Source organism: Solanum stenotomum, chromosome 4 (assembly GCF_019186545.1).
Source record: "Solanum stenotomum isolate F172 chromosome 4, ASM1918654v1, whole genome shotgun sequence".
NCBI classification, from domain to species: Eukaryota; Viridiplantae; Streptophyta; class Magnoliopsida; order Solanales; family Solanaceae; genus Solanum; species Solanum stenotomum.
The window spans coordinates 49,744,943-49,752,442 of NC_064285.1; the positions used below are offsets into that span (position 1 = coordinate 49,744,943).

The 7,500-nt window shown below is 34.5% G+C and overlaps 1 protein-coding gene and 1 pseudogene across 1 annotated transcript in view; both read right to left on the minus strand.

Annotated features, from left to right (window-relative positions):
* Nucleotides 1–7,500, minus strand: part of LOC125862275 (anthranilate phosphoribosyltransferase, chloroplastic-like) — a 1,111,005-nt gene that overhangs the window by 806,595 nt on the left and 296,910 nt on the right. The gene's annotated exons all lie outside the window — the stretch shown is intronic.
* LOC125862768 (acetyl-coenzyme A carboxylase carboxyl transferase subunit beta, chloroplastic-like) lies at nucleotides 3,959–6,070 on the minus strand (annotated as a pseudogene).

Here is a 7,500-nt window from a genome sequence, read left to right on the forward strand (position 1 = left end):
TACCACAAGAATATTTGTTTTATTGGGACGATGGATCTGAAAAGACATACTGCCAATCTTTTCTTTCATCTCAGTAGAAATACAATCGGGAGGGGCTAATTCAAACCCCTCAGGTAAAATAAGAACAACCCCGACATTCAACCCCCTTTTTTACCATTAGCAAGAACCTGTTTCAGTTGCATATCATAAGGAATTCGAACAACTGCTTCAAATACAGTATCAGGAAGTACCGCTTGTGGAACCTCAATTTCGACGGGCTTATTAGCTAAATGGCAATTGGCACATACAATACGCCGTCGCTTTTCATGGATTTTCATAACCCTGTTGTGCAAAAATGGGATATGCACTTGAAATAGACGTTCGAGTTAAGATATATATCATGAGCGATATGGAAATAGATCGAGTAATCTATTTCTTTAGCCAAGAAAAAGCATTTCTAGTTTGCATGGTCCAATCATTGATCGCGAAAATTTCTACAATAAATTGGGTAGGTCGCTAGTATAGTTCCCTAGCCACGATTCTGCTATTTGCTGGAATAATCTAGGATGAATCTTCTCGATGGTTTGAAATAGGAAGAGTAAATATGATTTTTAATACTTTGCTTATGTACAACTACAAAGTACCAAGTATTCTAATTGGATTAGATTAATATCAATGGATCCTTTATCATTCAGTTATTGAATCATAAATCAGTAAAATTGATGGAGACAGACTAGTTAAATAACGAAAAAGCCAGTATTTAAAACATGTATAAAAAATTACTGGAAAGATGCAAACAAGAATAGTTATAGTTTGCTCATTCGCAACAACTCCAACCTCGTTATAGATAGAGCGTATAGCGATAACCCAACCTGGGGGTGAATGATATCCTAGAAAAAACTCAGTTACTAGAAGAAGACACAAAGCTTTTGTTGTGTCACTTAAGTTATATAGGAATTCCTGAGCCCAAGAGTTAAGAATAACAAGTTTTTCCTTACCCAAAATTTGAATACCCGCTTAGAATACCAAACCAGATGATATTTGTTGAGAAGTGCAAAATTGTATCATACGATTCTCATTTTGTATCGTGATTAATTGGATCGTTTCTTTATGGATTCCTATCCCAAACTCTTCGACATGTGTTTCCGAGTATGCCTTGATCATTTCGTCCAAGAAGAGGAGTTCCTGTAATTCTCTGAATTTTTCTGGAAGACTCTTTTCTTGAATATTATTCAAGACAATTTGGGATTACCCAGTATTCCACCAATTAGTAACCCAAGATTCCAGACATTTATTAACGGAGAAAGAAATCCACCAGGGCAAAAATACTATAGATGCAAGATAGAAAAGAGGAGTGAATGCTTTCTTTTTTGCCATTTTTTCGTCTGTAAATTGTTAATCAACCCATTCGTACACTCTATGCGATAGAATATTTACTACACACATGAGTTTAATACAAGGTATCGAACTTATGAATCTATTTTCTTTGTGATTTTGTGGTTAGTCTTTGAATCTAGAAAGAATACAAAAATAGGCTAAGAATTCACTTCAAATGAAGAAATTTAGAATATTGTTTCCTGATATCTCAATTGGTCAAATTAAAAATAAAGTGTATCCTTTCGATGAATGATCGAAAGAACCACTTTAAGTAATGAATATTATTCAGATTTTGAGACGAAAGAACTCCTTTGCTTTCAAAATGTCCAATATTTCGAAAAAAATTCACTGATTACCCATAGTCAGGAATAGAATAATTGAGGGAAAGATATTAGGATGATAAAAAAAATGACTGGCAAAGGATATATTGGTTAGTTCTCAATATTTAATTAAGAAATCCAATCGTTGGTCATTAAAGAATACAAAAGAAAGAATTTCAAATTTATAAGATACGATCTATCTGGATCTAAAGTGTCAATTCCAACAAATATTGAACTAAAAAAAATTCTTGCTTTCGAAATGGTTTGCCCTCTGAGACGAATCTATTATTTCGATTTGTTATTTGTTATTGAATTGCGTGTGCATAAAGACCATAAAACGCATAAAGACCACAAAAAGAGTTTCGTTTTATGGTTCTTTCATATATGCTTTCATTAATTGAATGAAAGGTCGGATTCTCAGTTTATCAAAATACTTCAATTGCTACACGTAGGAAATAGGCTAATTCAGCAGCCTTTTGTTCATTTTCTCGTGGAGTCAAATTCTCATCAGTACGGGTCAAGGGAATGGACCCCTGGCCTCGGATGTCCATATAAAGAACACGAAGAGCATAAATACCCTCTTTAACTTCTATTCTAACGGATTGACTATCTTTTATAAGGAATCGAAGGAATATACGAGACGATTTTTTCCCGAAAATCCCCAACGAAAAATACAGACTATTCCTTCCTTTCTATCGAATAGATCATAACCACTACCTACATTCCAGGAAATTTTGCACCAAAAATAAGAGCTAATAAAGAGACCCGCAATTCCGTAGAAAGACATAATGATTCCTTGTGAAAAAAAAATGATTTGCTGAGGCAGAAAAAAAGATAGCAAATTTCTACCAAGATAACTGGAAGTTCCAACTAATAAGAAGCCTAATGAACCTAAAAAAAGGATCAAGGCCCAGCAGAAATTACTTATTTTTCGAGATCCCGTTATAAGTTCTATCCATATTTCGTCTAATCGCCAAGTCATTCTTTACTCGATTGCATTTTATTGGAATTGAGATAATACCCCAGAGAAATTTGACTTTACGTTTTTGTTTCCGAAGTAACTCTCATCAACTAGCACTAGTTTGAGGTGAACTAGCACTAGTTTGAGGTCAACCTTTAGGAGTAATTCATCAAATTGGTTAAATCTAAAATAATAACATACTCTTTATTTAATACGATCCCACTATACATATCGATATAAATATAGATTCACCGACTATATTTCAGCCATCCAGCGATCCTGATCTATTTGAAAATTGCTAGAATTGATATATCCATATATCTTGCTTCTGCGGGCATAAGAGTTTTTTCCTTTATGTTCGGTGGAAATCACATGTTATACTATATTCCAATAAATAGATATCCATGTTATGATACAAGTCCACATTTTCAAAAAAAAATATGGATGAAATTAGGTCCCAGCGGATCTAAACAATCTTGTTTTTTTGAGCATGAAGAAATAAAGAAGCCATTGGAATTGCCGGAAAGACTAGGCCTACTAACGGCACAAAAATAGATGGAAGGTTCAAATTTGTCATAGAGGGGTACCTTGATTTACTATTTGTATATGTTATTATGTTATTATATAAATAAAGATATCTTGTAATAATTATAATTAAATTAAGAATTTGAATTCTAATTAGATAATATTTATTATTAATTGAATCTGAAGAATTTTAAATTATTAGTATAGATCGAAGTATCGATATATCTAAATCTAACTGAGTACGTATAATAAGAATAAGTGCAAAGAATGTAGAACTGTAGAACTAAATAAATGGAGCTATTCATCTCCTCCATGAGAAAGATATGTATGATAATGATAATAAACTTTATTATTTTTCTTCATTTCTTTGTCTTTTGTTCTTGTCTTCTAATTTTCTAAAAATAGATAAAGAGTTTTTTACCGATTATCGAAGGATTCGTTCGAATCTGACCCAACATGGATTTTTAGCTAAAATGGTTTTTCGGTAGATAGAGAAAGATACAAAACTCTATTATCTATATTGAAATTTCAAATTATATACCTAAGACAAGACCAAATTCGTTTTATTTTACTAATTTCACGAAAGGAAGAACTCACTCTTGGTGATAAAGGTTTCTTGATTCGTAATCAGGAATATAGGTCAAAAAAAGAGTTATCCTCAACTTTTGTTTTGATTCTTTCTACAATTCGATCTTCTATCACCAAAGAAAAGGCCATTATTATCTTTACTTTGATTCCGATAAACTAACTACTTTTTGCTACAAACACAAAAAAAAATAAAATTGAACTTAGTGCTCTACTTGATTTTGCTTGACTTTTGATTCAAAGGAAAAAAGGCGCGGAACTTAAATAACTCACTCAAAATGCTTTTTAAAAGATTACGTAGTACAATTAGGTCGAATAAACCCTTCTGGAATAAGTATTCAGCTGCTTGTGAACCTTCGGGTACTGTTTTATTCAATGTTTGTTCAATTACTCTTTTACCTGCAAATGCAATGTAGGCATTGGGTTCAGCAATAATGATATCCCCCAACATACCAAAACTAGCTGTCATTCCACCAATTGTCGGAGATGTAAGGATTGATACATAAAATATTTTTTTATTTAATTGATAATCATATAAAGCAGATGATATTTTAGCCATTTGCATCAAGCTCAAACTTCCTTCCTGCATGTGCGCCCCCCAGAAGCACACACTATAATAAGAGGTAAGTTTTGATTGGCAGCGTGTTCAATTAAACGGGTGATTTTCTCTCCGACTACAGATCCCATACTACCCCCCATAAACTAAAAATCCATAACCCCAATTGCTACGGGAATGCCGTTTAGTTGGCGTATGCCTGTTTGAATAACCTCGGTTAATCCTGTCTTTCTTTGATAAGAATCAATACGATCTTTATAAGGCTCCTTCTCCGAATGAAATTCAATGGGATCCAGCGAGACCATGTCTTCATCCGTAGGATCCCAAATACCCGAATCGATCAAAAGTTCAATTCTATCCGAACTACTCATTTTCAAATGATATCCACATTATTCACAAATATTCATTTTTGATTTCAAATTGCATAGTATCATAAATGGTGATCCCAGGTATTACCGAGCCCCCAGGAGAGTTTACAAACAAATATAGCTCTTTGTTCTCATCCTCCATACTGAGATACATCATAAGACCAATAAGTTGATTCGAAAGATCGGTACTAATCCCTTGGCCTAAAAAAAGTAATCTTTCTCGATAAAATTGGTTGATTAGGGTCAAATTGTATCCCTTACGAACCGTACATGCTCCTTTTGAAGCATACGGTTCAAAAAAATTGTGAATTACTGTATAGATTCCAGTCCTCTTTCTATTTTTCTACAAGGGCTCTTTCTTACTTCTAAGGAAAGGGCTTTTCTTCAATCTTTCAATAAAGACGAGTTTTTACTACTTTTTGATATTTTTGATTTTCCATTATAAAACTCGAAGTTATAAGAAAGGGTCATTAAACTTATCGAATTAACTTCTCATTGATGTATTCTTTCATCGAGATTTAATCCAAACCGCGATGGTATTTTCTTGTTCCTGAATTGGTCTGTTTCATCTTTTTAGGTTTATGCTCTACTCTGGGTAAAGATCCGCCCGATTTGGATTTGTACATATAGGACAAATGCTCCCATTACCATTTCTTTTTGTATTTATTTTTTTTGCAATTCATTTTATACAAGTTGTTATTAGAGTTGAGATAACTTTGCTTGACAATTAGGATCTCTTTACAAAGAAAAAATATGAATAGCAATTATAGATATCTTACCAATCCAATTGGTTTTTTTCTAAACGGAGCCTGGATACTTCATTTATTTAGTCCAACCAAGCCAATCATAAATTATTCTAATCGATAATAGTAATATGAATCCCCTAAAAATGGATCTAAATGCACTCCACGCTCCAAATTTTTGATGATTCAATTCATCTTTCTTGGGCGAAACGGGAGATATCTTGATCGGGGGAGAGAACGGGGAAATACCATATGACCCAATATATCTGACAAGTCGCACTATACGTCAACCCAAGATGAAATTGGATCTCCAGGATTTTGGAATAGAACTTTTGGAACACCAATAGACATTAAATGAAAGCACGAATTAAATACTATATTTCACTTTGAGGTGGAGCCGTAACAATTTTTTTTATTGTCTTTATAATATTCATATTGGTTTTTATCGTATTTATTTTATCCATAGATTCTCAAAATTCATAAAGAAAGACAGAATGAATAAACTCAAATTATTACGAATAGGTCTTTCTAATGATAAATAAGTATGGACTCATTCGCTCATAGAAAATGGGATCAACTCCCCCATTGCGTATTGGTACTTATTGAGTATAGAATAAATCTGCTTCTCTTTGTTCCTACGAACAGAATTGTTCCATTATTACCAACAGAATAGAAACCCTTGTTCGGAAATAATTGACTCAACAAGAGTGGTCCATAGGATAGTCATATTATAGTCTTTTCCAATGCAATAAAGTTGTGTAGTGTTCATTTATATTTGATATAAGGGGTATTTCCATGGGTTTGCTTTGGTATCGTGTTCATACCGTTGTATTGAATGATCCTGTCGCTTGCTTTCTGTTCATATAATGCATACAACTCTGGTTGCTGGTTGGGCCGGTTCGATGGATCTATATGAATTAGCGGTTTTTGATCCTTCTGATCCTGATCTTGATCCTATGTGGAGAAAGGGTATGTTCGTTATACCCTTCATGACTCATTTAGGAAGAACCAATTCATAGGGTGGTTGGAGTATCAGAAGGGGGACTGTAACGAATCCAGGTATTTGGAGTTACGAAGGTGTAGCGGGAGCACATATTGTGTTTTCTGGCTTATTCTTTTTGGCAGCTATCTGGCATTGGGTGTATTGGGATCTACAAATATTTTGTGATGAACGTACATGAAAACCCTCTTTGGATTTGCCAAAGATCTTTGGAATTCATTTATTTCTCTCAAGGGTCGCTTGCTTTGGTTTTGGTGCATTTCATGTAACAGGCTTGTATGTTCCCGAAATATGGGTGTCCGATCCTTATGGACTAATGGGAAAAGTACAACCTGTAAATCCAGCATGGGGCGTGGAAGGTTTTGATCCTTTTGTTCCAGGAGGAATAGCCTCTCATCATATTGCAGTAGGAACATTGGGCATATTAGCGGGCCTATTCCATCTTAGTGTCCGTCCGCCACAACGTCTATACAAAGGATTGCGTATGGGAAATATTGAAACCGTCCTTTCCAGTAGTATCGTTGCTATCTTTTTTGCAGCTTTTGTTGTTGCCGAAACTATGTGGTATGGTTCGGGAACTACCTCGATTGAATTATTTGGGTCCACTCGTTATCAATGGGATCAGGGGTACTTCCAACAAGAAATATATCGAAGAGTTAGTGCTAGGCTAGCAGAAAATCAAAGTTTATCAGAAGCCTGGTCTAAAATTCCTGAAAAATTAGCTTTTATGATTACATCGGCAATAATCCGGCAAAAGGAGGATTATTCAGAGCAGGTTCAATAGATAACGGGGATGGTTAGGACACCCTATCCTTAGAGATAAGGAAGGGCATGAACTTTTTGTACGTCGTATGCCTACTTTTTTTGAAACATTTCCGGTCATTTTGGTAGACAGCAATGGAATTGTTAGAGCCGATGTTCCTTTTAGAAGTGCAGAATCGAAGTATAGTGTTGAACAAGTAGGTGTAACTGTTGAGTTCTACGGCGGTGAACTCAACAGCGTCAGTTATAGTTTTCCTGCTACTATGAAAAAATATGCTAGACGTGCTCAATTGGGTGAAATTTTTGAATTAGATCGTGCTACTT